Source organism: Argopecten irradians, unplaced genomic scaffold (assembly GCF_041381155.1).
Source record: "Argopecten irradians isolate NY unplaced genomic scaffold, Ai_NY scaffold_0083, whole genome shotgun sequence".
NCBI classification, from domain to species: domain Eukaryota; kingdom Metazoa; phylum Mollusca; class Bivalvia; order Pectinida; family Pectinidae; genus Argopecten; species Argopecten irradians.
The window spans coordinates 63,187-75,193 of NW_027187550.1; the positions used below are offsets into that span (position 1 = coordinate 63,187).

Below are 12,007 nucleotides of genomic sequence, written 5' to 3' on the forward strand. Positions count from 1 at the left end.
TGTGGTATAGGGAACTACCAACTAAATGAAAAACAAGACCTTCGAAATGGCCCCTAGGTATACAAGATTGAGTCCAAGATAGAATTTTAAAACCGCCGCTGATTGGCTGGCTAATTATGAATTTTAAATAGTAAAAAATGTTTTCTGACAGGTAATTATTCCTAGATAACCATGATATGAATTTGGAAATTCAGATTGAGATTTAGGTTCAAAATATCAATTTTGATAATGAATAGGTAAAAACACTATAATTTCAGGATTTTTTTTAGCGCCTTATTTCAATAAAGATAACCTGGTTGGAGTTTGAGCTTGAAGGATCAAAACTTTTTTTTCTATCTAGGTGTTGTACTGAGAACTTAGATCCTTTATTTTATGAAGAACCACAATAGCCAACTGACTGATTTTTCTTATAATAATTATATTACAAAACGTTAACATCATGTGGTCTATGTAAAAATTATTTAGTGGGTTGTTCCATCTATTACTAAAACCTACAGTTATTCTCATGGATCGTTGAGGTGGGGTTGTGGGAACTCGCTCTACATGTTCTTGATTCTGATCTTTTCCTTCACAACTAAAAAAGCCACATTCTCCTTTTATGAAGATCTTCAAACGAATGGGGAACTAACCTCGTACAATTAGAGTATTAGTATTTGTGGTTTTATCTCCATTTGGCCACGCATAATGTAATTCTCATCAACACTCGTTACAACTGCATACACAAATCCATCGCACAAAATTAAAATCGCCGAAAAGGACAATTGAGTGTCCTATACCTCCGACATTTGAATCATATGACCTTGAAAGTGGTCAATATATGTGTCTGAGATCATGCTTCTTTCACATCCGATTCAAAACCTTTTCTCTTGGAAATTTCTTAAATTACGGTAAAAATTTACGTTAAAAAAGTGAAACGAAACGCTATATTCAGAGGGCTGTATTTCCGCCATTTTCTAATTCGTGATTTTGAAATTATAAACCCTGTACAGGCAATATGCCAATGTCTACATTCACATAAAATCAAAACCCTAAATTAAATGATAAAGGCTCTACGAGCTCACAAATTACGTAAAAAAATAAGGATAATGGAACAAATTGACATATTTGAGGAGCTATATTTACCGCCATATTTTCTATATAACCCCTTTTAAATTCAATAGCTTTTGAAGACAAAAGTTTATACAACATAGGTATGAAAAATCAACATTGTACATACAGGTTTAAAGGCGCTGAAACGTCTCGCGCAGGGACAAATATAAACTAAAATTTCGATTTTTGATGTCCTATATCTCCGCCATTTTGAATCTTATGACCTTGAAATTGGTCATTTTATGTGTCTTAGAGCATGCTCTTTCACATCCTATTCAAAACATTTCTCTTTGAAATTTCAAAAGTTACGGTAAAATTTACGTTAAAAAGTGAACGAAATGCCATATTCAGAGGGCTATATTTCCGCCATTTTCAAATTTCATGGACTTTGAAATTAAAAGTCTGTACAGAGAATGTGCCAATGTCTATATTTACAAACAATCAACACCTTACAATAAATGATAAAGGTGCTACGAGCTCAGAAATTACGGGACAAAAATAAGGAAATGACACAAATTGCCATATTTGGAGAGCTATATTTCCGCCATTTTTCTATATAACCCCTTGCAAACTCATTTGTTTTCAAAAAAAAAGTTCATACAAACAACACAGGTACGAAAAATCAAGACTGTACATACAGGTTTAAAGGCGCTGAAACGTCTCGCGCAGGGGGACGAATATAAACTAAAATTTCGATTTTTGATGTCCTATATCTCCGCCATTTTGAATCATATGACCTTGAAATTGGTCATTTTATGTGTCTTAGAGCATGCTCTTTCACATCTAATTCAAAACAATTTTCTTTGAAAATTCATAAATAACGGTAAAATTTACTTTAAAAAAATGAACGATAACGCCATATTCGGAGGGCTACATTTCCGCCATTGTCAGTGCTTTGTCTTTGAAATTGAAAACCCGATACAGATAATATGTTAAAGTCTACATTTACAAAAAATCAACACCCTACATTAAAATTATGAAGGCGCTACGAGCACACAAATTACGTTGAAAAATAAGGAAAATGGAACAAAATTGCCATATTTGGAGAGCTATATTTCCGCCATTTTTCTATAATAATCCCTTTTAAAACCCATAAAACTTTTGAAGACAAAAGTTTCATTACAAACAGCGGTATGAAAAATCAACACCGTTACATACAGGTATTAAAGGCGCTGAAACGTCCTCGGGCAGGGGCAAATATAAAACTAAAATTTCGATTTTTGATGTCCTATTATCTCCGCCATTTTTTTTATCATATGACCTTGAATTTGGTCATTTTATGTGCCTGAGAACATGCTCTTTCATATGCGCCCTTCGAAACATTTATATGGTAAAGTTCATTTTTTGACCTTTGTTTGAAATCATTTGGACCCCCTAGTGAAACTCGTGACCTTGGACATAATTTTCTGATAACATGTAATGAGAAAAAAACGTGAATTATCGTGATCTACATGGAGAATGAAACGTACATGTTGTGTAGCGTACGGTTATGACAATTATGAGCGTTTAAAGTTTGTTCGAAAAAACAGTTTTTTACGTCTGTGAACCTTGACCTTGAACGTTATCCTCCAAAATCGGGAGTACATTTTAAGTAACTCTTTGTACGTACATAACGTCTCCAAATTTCAGCGCTCTACACCTCTTATTTATTACGAAGATGTCGTTTAAAAGATTAAAGCTTTTTGAACCCTGTGGACCTTGAATGAATGTCAAGGTCAATAAAAACAGCATAAGTTCTGTAGACATTCGTCCATGCTATGTCTATACAAAAAATCAAGCATGGTATGTTAAGTATTAAAGGCGCTGAAACCTTAAAAATTTTGGCGGGAAAACGCCAAATATAGCCTTTTTTCAAAGGCCTATATCTCCGCCATTTTGGATTTCATGACCTTAAAACTTGTCAATATATATTTCTGAGGGCATGCCCTTTCATATCCAACTTTCAAAACTTTTCTGTGTTGAATTTTGTTTTTGACCTTTGTTTGACCCCGTAGCGAACTCTTGACCTTGATGACATAATCTCTGATAACATGGCATGGGAAAAGCACGGCGCAATGTCAAGATCTATCTGAATAACAAAACGTGAACGATGTACACCGTACGGTAATGAAGTTATGAGCGTTTAAACTTCGTTCCAAAAAAATTGTTTTTTACGTCTGTGACCTTGACCTTGACCTTTATCGTAAAAAATCGAACGTACGTTTCAAGCACTCATGTACCTACATCACATGTCCAAAGTTGAGCGTCGTACCTTATTCCGTTCGTGAGATATCCTGCTAACAAGATTTGTGGAAATAAGAAAAAAAAAAGAAAAATAATAAGAAAAAACATTAACAATTACAAATAGGGATTTCCATCCGTAAATGGAAATCCCTAATAATAATAATAATAATAAAGAAACGGAGCAAAAACAATATGTCCCCCCACTTCGTTTGGGGGACATAATAAATAATAAGAAACGGAGCAAAAAAAATATGTCCCCCCACTTCGTTTGGGGGACATAATAATAATAAGAAACGGAGCAAAAAAATATGTCCCCCCCACTTCGTTTGGGGGACATAATAATAATAAGAAACGGAGCAAAAAACAATATGTCCCCCCACTTCGTTTGGGGGACATAATAATAATAAGAAACGGAGCAAAAAAATATGTCCCCCCACTTCGTTTTGGGGACATAAAAATATATCATATAAATAATTAAAAGACTGAAGATGATGCATGAAGTCCAGTCAATATTCAGATTCTATCAGGTTAGCATAGCAGTCCACATAGATGTACAAAAAGCGCTGTTTTAGTAACAAATAAAAAATAACAATATAAACCTTATCTAGCCCGGAGGACATGATGAGGAAAGCAGACGGCGACTGGTGTCCACGGGGTGTGGCCGACGATGGCTGGTTATTACACTGAAGAACATCCTCGTACTCCGACTTGCCGGTGTGAAACTCAAAATCCTATCAACGAAACAGAGATAAGGGTTTAAAATGTTGAAAATTAACTACATGTACCATATTTGATCCTATAAGCGCCCATTCCCCTTTTTGAGGCCTAAATTTTACCTGCCTCGCATCAAATGTAGATTGAAATTTTGAAAAACTGAACTGGGTTTCTATATGTAATAAGATTTCTTTTGCATTTTTGAATTGGTTTATATGATTAGTGATTTTATGTAAAGCTAGGCCAAATTTGGTTCTATGAAGCACCACCTTTTAGTGGGCGCGTTTTAGGTCAAGTAAGGGTTATGTTTTCTTACCTTTCTTTAGGAATTACATTCAAAACTATTTTCTATAAAATACTCATGTAACATTTAACATTTATCTTACCATAACCACCTAAAATAAATACAAAGAAATGAAAGTAAATCAAGAAAGTACACCATTATGCAAGTGTAACAAGAATATACTATGAAACAGTTTTGAAATTGATAAAATTTGTAGAGCTTACTTCACGTCGGATCGTGGAGATCTCAAATGGATCACCCCAGATATCTCCAACCTCTTGCATGGAGCGAGCTGTGTTCAGCTGTCTGGCTGGTCCATTGTCCATGATGATCTGCAGAAATTGAATGTCAAGTATGTGAATCACGCAACCAAAGAATCAACTTCATATCTATGTTACATGAGATGGAAACTTAAATATTTTTCACTCGTGCTTCGTTTAGTGAAACATATCAAAGTTTCCATCCACTCGGTGAAATCAAGACACAAGGATATCTACAATGTTATTGCCCTTTGTCATGATAGTAATTATTACATCAATCAACAATGCCTTCATCATCATATTTTTAACTGTACTGTAACAGTGAACTCTAAATAATCTGGATATGCCTTAAATTTCATTTCCAGCATAAATTGTCCAAATTAAGAATTTTCCCAGACTTCCAAATTCTATGTTCTTTATAGTCCTGATGTCACATTACGATAATCTGGTCCCTGAAAATGTTTTGTCCAATCTAAGAATGTTCCAGCTAGACTATCTGGGATTCCAGTACTGTATCATGTAATGATTGTCCAAATTATCATAGTACTTAATTATTAGACCAAATAATGCCATATCGAATATGGTACAGTAAATATGTGAACAGTATCAATCTTCTTTTAAGCGCTCTTTTATATATGTCAATTATGGTGTTTACTTGAATGCTTCATAACGTTTTCGAGATCTTCACATTTACATTAAAATATAACTTTATATGATTATAGTATTTGGAAATCTATGGAAGAAAATTAATCTTTTTAATAAATATCTACTCCTCAGTGATGCGTAATAGCAATTGTCTTTGGAAAAGTAAAACTTACAGAATATGCTGGTCCCATGGCACGAATGGCATGGCCGGTAAGTGTCGCAATGGTGAACAACTCTGGATTTGTAGCATCCAGAGCCTAAAACAGAGCCAATTAAGTAATGTACAATCTTAATGTTAGAATTTATGAAAAGCTATCAACTCTACACAAGACTCATACAGCATCTATACAGAACTACTCATGTATAGTTTTTATCGACTGAAGTATATTTGAATTAATTTGTTTTATAATTTACCGGTATTTGATGTGATTAGCTTAAAATTATTCCAGACTTATGTTTTCATAAAAGGTTTAAGTAATCTGCAGGTAGGAAGTGACTTTTTTAAAGTCAACATATTAAAGCAGACCAAAAGGTATTTTTTGTGAAACAACTGCCTCCCTGTATAAACATACACATTTCCTTACAATGACACAATACGTCAGCCATCACCATACGACCCTCAGCATCAGTTTTGCCTACACGAACTCTGACCCCAGACCTGGAATAAGTGATGATTTCGTCTGCCACATAACACTCTGTAATAGGTTACACATGAAACAGTGAATGAGAAATTCTATGAATATTATGATATTTGTATGTGATTATGATAACGTCACAATTGTCCACATACAAGTTAATAAGGATTACAGTTCCGTTTCACATTTTTGCAATTTTGTGATATCCTGCATCCATTTTCAATTTTCTTTTCAAACAAATTTTATTAATAAATTGTAAGTGGGGATTTATGTTTGGCATCTGGCAAAGCTCTCTCTCTACTTTAGTACATATCACCTGGAGTGGCATTTTGTCATATTTTAAATGCGCTTGTAGTGTGGAACCAGTTTGCATATAATTACTTTGACAACAAGTAATGATGCCCAGATAATGGATGAAATTACAAACATCAGAATGTTAAAAGAGGTTTGAAGAGCAAATTTTATTCTTTCCTGCAATACTATTTGTGATTAAGGCTGTTTTTCATTGTGTTCTTAAACAAACTGACTATTGGAAACAAAAATTACCACTTGTAAATCGTGACTTGTGTTTTTAGCTGCTGTATCCAAACACTTGATTACATTGTCAATAAGCCATACAGTAATAGGGTTCACCAACCACTTCTCCAGGCCTTTTGGCTTCAGCTCAGATAATGTCTGGGAAATAACAAGATGGATAAAAGAATATTTAATTCATTTGTATGTTTCGTACACCTTGTGTGCCACATTATGAAACCAAAGGCACTTCAAAAATAGAACACAACTAAGGGGCCCTTCAGAAAGGAACCAGAACTTGGGCTAGTCTTTATTGCACAAAATAAATAAGCCCGTTAATTTTGCAAAAGAAATCATATTAAGAATCCATTGATTGGGTTTCATGTCATATTTTTATATATATAACCTTTTGCATAAATTGAGGTCAGTGAAAATGAGGGCTTAAAAAGGAGGAGGGCACTTATTAGGTACCCGAATACGGTAAGTATTAACAATACCTTTGAAAATTCTTGTATTGACCACCAACAATTTTAACATCTATCAGTACTAGATTCACTACCTCAAAACATATAAACACCTATCACTGCCCCCTACCTTCTAGACCCCATAATTGGCCCTGTATTAATGTGACCCCCTATCACTGCCCATACCTTCTATACCCCATTATAGCCCCTGTCTTATAGACCCCTATCACTGCTCTATTACTCCTTCTAGACCCCTAAAATTGCCCTGTATTATAGACCCCTATCACTGCCATACCTTCTAGACCCCTATTATAACTGCCCTGTCTTATAGACCCCTATCACAGCTCATACCTTCTAGACCCCCATAACTGCACTGTATTAATAGACCCCTATCACTGCCATTACTCGTCTAGACAGCCCTTATAATTGCCCTGTATTAATGTCCACCTCAGTTCACTGCTCTATTACCTGTCTAGACCCCTCATAATTGGCACCTGTATTATAGACCCCCTATCACTGCACTAACCTCTGGACCCTTAACTGCCCTGTATTATAGGACCCCTATCACTGATCTACCTTCTAGACCCTACAATGGTTGCCTCGGTTCTTATAGACCCTTATCACAGCTCATACCTTCTAGAGCCCCCATAACTGCCCTGTATTATGACCCCCTATCACTGCTTTACATCCTACTAGAGCTTCCCTCATGAACTGCCCTGTATTGCCTATAGATTCTCTATCACTGCCATAAGACTACCTTCTAGACCCCATAATTGCCCTGCCCTGTATTTATATGACCCCTATCACTGCCACTATTACTCGTCTCAAGACCCCATAATTGCCCCTGTCTTACAGGACCCCTATCACTGCTCTTTGGTTTTTTTGGACCCCTATCAGCTGTTCTAGTCTTTGTAGTACCCCGTTGTCATTGCACACTCTGGGTCACCCTAAGTACTTGCCAGGTCTTCTTGGACCAGGAAATCATGAGTACTTTAGACTATACTTGAATCACCGGCCAGCGGTCAGTACCTGGCAAACTGCCCCACATGGGATTCGAACTTCGCAACCCGCATCCCAGAGGTGGAGGGCTTCAGGTAATAATGTCGAATCTTAACCACTTGTTCCATACCCGCGGCCCCTATCACTGCTCTACTTTTTCTTGACCCCCATAACTGCCCTGTATTATAGACCCCTTATCACTGCCATACCTTCTAAGACCCCCATAATTGCCCTGTTACATTATAGACCTCCTTTCACTGCTCTAACCTTCTAGACCCTCATAATTGCCCTGTCATTATAGACCCCTATCACTGCTCTACCTTCTGGACCCCCATAACTGCCCTGTATTATAGACCCCTATCACTGCTCTACCTTCTAGACCCCCATAACTGCCCTGTATTATAGACCCCTATCACTGCCATACCTTCTGGACCCCCCCCATAACTGCCCTGTATTATAGACCCCTATCACTGCTCCTATCACTTGCTTACCCAGTCTGGACCCCCATAACTGCCCAATGTATTATAGACCCCTATCACATGCTCTAAACTCCTTCTGGACCCCCCATAACTGCCCTTAATTATAGACCCCTATCACTGATCTACCTTGTAGACCCCTACAAATTGCAAAGTTTATAATTCCTTATCACTGCTCTACCTTCTGGACCCCCATAACTGCCCTGTATTATAGACCCCTATCACTGCTATACCTTCTAGACCCCTATAACTGCCCTGTATTATAGACCCCTATCACTGCTCTACCTTCTAGACCCCTATAATTGCCCGGTCTTATAGACCCCTATCACTGCCATACCTTCTGGAACCCCATAACTGCCCTGTATTAAAGACCCCTATCACTGCTGTACCTTGTGGACCCCCATGCAATAAATACCCTTTCTGGAAATTGCCATCATTTCCTTACCTTGAAGAATCCAGCCACCGTAGCAGCCCCACATTTGTCTCTGTGCATGCCCGCCATCACTCCTCCAGCCTTAATATCAGCACCACCAGTGTCATAATAATCCCCTACAAATATAGTCAAGGTCAACATTCATCTTCAATTTCTCAAAGCTCCATAAATAAAAGATACACTTAGCTAATGTATGCTTCATGATTTCAAGCCATTGCAGCCCCCTTGTAATCATAAGATGGTCAGTTCCCAGAAAGGTTATCTTACTCATTCAGTGACCCCCCGAAAACACATTAATTTTAGACTCTTCTGAATCAAAGAATAGACAGGACTGCATTATGAATTGTAAGAAGTAAATGAGTTAATTCAATTGAAAAGATGTACAAAGAAAAGGAAGATTGCTAACATACCTTTTGGACCTACCAAAAACATGTGTTTTCTCCACACTTTGCCTTCCCCTTCATACTCGAGAAAGATCAAACACCACGGACTTAGTCCTGTCCACTTCTGCAATTTCGAGAAAAAATTCAAATACCTTCATTGGGGTATCAATAAATTCTTCTGGCTTTTACAAATTGAAGGTCTTTATCAAAAGTCCATTGCACTGTGTTGTATTCCATTAATTGCCATGATGATTTTGATAAATCATTAGAGACAGGAAGCCACTCTGTAAATCAACTTACCTTAACATGGTAAATACTTTGCATGCAATTTTTTGTGAATGTCACAAGGGAAAAGAAATCGTGAAAATAGATTCCCATGAAACCATCTAAAATACAGATAATTATAACTTCTTTCCCTCAGGATCAAGAAACAGACCCAAACTGTCCTTAATTTTTGGCCTAGACTTCAGATTTGCCAATCAAGATGATGTTACAAAAATATTCATCATTTTTTGATTGGCTAAGTTCAAAACTTACAGTCTAGGATTTTTTTCATGATCCTGAAGGCAGAAGTCGGTGAAATTAAATCTTCGCGGAAACATTCTTAGGTATCAAAATTAAAAATAACGTCCCCCAAGTGACCATTGTTGGGTCTAAATAAGTTGACATATCACATTGTCTAACTTAAAACTGTTTGCAGCCCTGTTGACAGCAGACAGTATTGGGTATTCATTCTGGAACTGTTCAGCATCGGAATGTAACAGTCACCTTAAAAGATAAAGTTCCAATATTGCTGAAACCATAGATTGCTCAACTACAGATTCAAAAGTTTATGTCGCTCTGTAACTATTTAAATATTTCATACACTTACAATACCATGATTTCCAGATTCTGGTTTTCTAGTATTGTGTATGTCCTCTTTTGAATGTGATTTTCGTAGTGACGTCATAATCACCAGAAGGTGATTAACTAATTAATCGACAGTAAATCACATACTTTACCAAGAAGAACCCTGTTAACAGTATACAACCTATAGGCCCACTTGGCCTGAACAGAATGTCAACTAGCAGACCTATACATTCGCAAAAGTACCAGTAACTCTGTGTTGTTTCCTTAACTACTGTGTTCCTGAACATTGACGTCACATACTCCTCCACACGTGGAGCGGCCATTCGTTCTGGGTCAGATCCACCGATGTCACGAGTCATGATTCTGCCAATCAAAATGTTCATATCTAATTAATACCGAACTTGTTATTATTATACATTTATGGCCCCACGGTGATACAAAGTTTTATTAACCTGAAGGTGTAATATATTACATCACACTGTCACTAGAGACAAAAATTGTTTATTATACTGAAAATTTGTGATTAGCTACCCTGGGAGTAAATATATGTATAACTAAAATTTGAGTATAAATTGTCGTTTTATACTTCGTCCTAAATTGTTGTACAATTGGAAGGGGAAATAACTTTGTGCGAAAGATGGCACCATGGACATGCCCCTGGGCAATACATTTTTTTTTCCATAGGAAAATATGTTTTATTTTCTAGCTATCATTTGATGTATTTCAGCTAATCACAGACATTAAGCATGAGGTATGATAATATGGTATATTAATTGATTTAATTAGGCCATTTTATTACATAATTTGCCTGATATCCGTGATATCCAGTGATATCTCTGGTGTCAATATTTTTTTGCCTATGTCACAAGTGTCGCCAGTATTACGAGGACGGGCGGAACAAAAATGGCAACCTTGCTGGATTTTTGGGATACATTTTGACATGGAATTAAGTTTGTTATGTAGGTATTTTAGAGTTATATGTGATAAAAAGTATCTTCCACAATTTTGTGTTCATTCCATATGAGATTTTTAATGAAACTCGTCTCGAAGTTTTTAATTTTTGGCTCGCAAAGGCTCACAAAATATATAAAAACTTCTTACTAGACTCGTTTCAGAAAATCTCATATGTCAGAAATGAACACTCAATGTAAGATCCTATATAATCTCTGAAATATCAATTAAATATGTCCGTTCCAGTTCCACCCCAAGTTCCTCCATCAGAGCAACATTCTACATGTTACAGACCTTCCTTTCTCCAAACCATTGGCCAGGTCTATACCATCTGTCACGCGCTTCAAATCATACACATGGCCAAAGTCCAAGTTTTGATATCTATGGTATTTTTTTGAGCACAATAGGGACATCCTCACGAATCTCAAAAGGCTATAAAAAGGAAAGACTGCTGACAGTAACTTAACTAGCCCAAATACAAAATAATTTGGCTGTAATGACCTCTAAAAGGAGCAAAAAATGGTCATCATATTAGGCCAAGGGTTGTCCTTACACATAGGAAAATTATGTTTTAAAATTAAGGGCAATCAAGGGCCAGGTGAATATTCCTGTTAATATAAGCACCCAGTGTCGTAACATTCCTGGGGTCTATATATTACATCAGAACTGGGCAGGATCTTAGGTGGTGTGGTGTGGGGTCTTACATCCCACATACCACATAGACAATTAACCCGTAGAGCATCAAGTGTTGTAATACTCCCAGCCTTAGGAAAAGTAAGGCAAGAGGGAGGGTGTCAGCCCTTTGGTGGGGGGTGGGGGGCTTACATTCCTTCTTACCACATATACAGCCTGAGAAAAGCACCAAGTGTTGTAACACTGAAACTCCCGGCCTTAGGAAAACTAACATGGTCTATTAATCCGCGAACCAATAGGGTACACTTACATCCTGCTTTGCATAGCCCTGTAATGAATCAAGGAACATTTGTGAGGAAGTTAACAATTACCGGTAAAAACTTTAATGAAGTTTTGTTAAAGGTAGTAACAGTTAGGTAATAAGACCATTTCGAATGGATTAAACCACTGTGTCACC

The 12,007-nt window shown here is 36.8% G+C and overlaps 1 pseudogene; it reads right to left on the minus strand.

The window, feature by feature from the left end:
* Positions 1-3,803: 3,803 nt before the first annotated feature.
* Positions 3,804-11,267, minus strand: LOC138311682 (putative aminopeptidase W07G4.4; annotated as a pseudogene).
* Between the last annotated feature and the right edge of the window lie 740 nt (positions 11,268-12,007).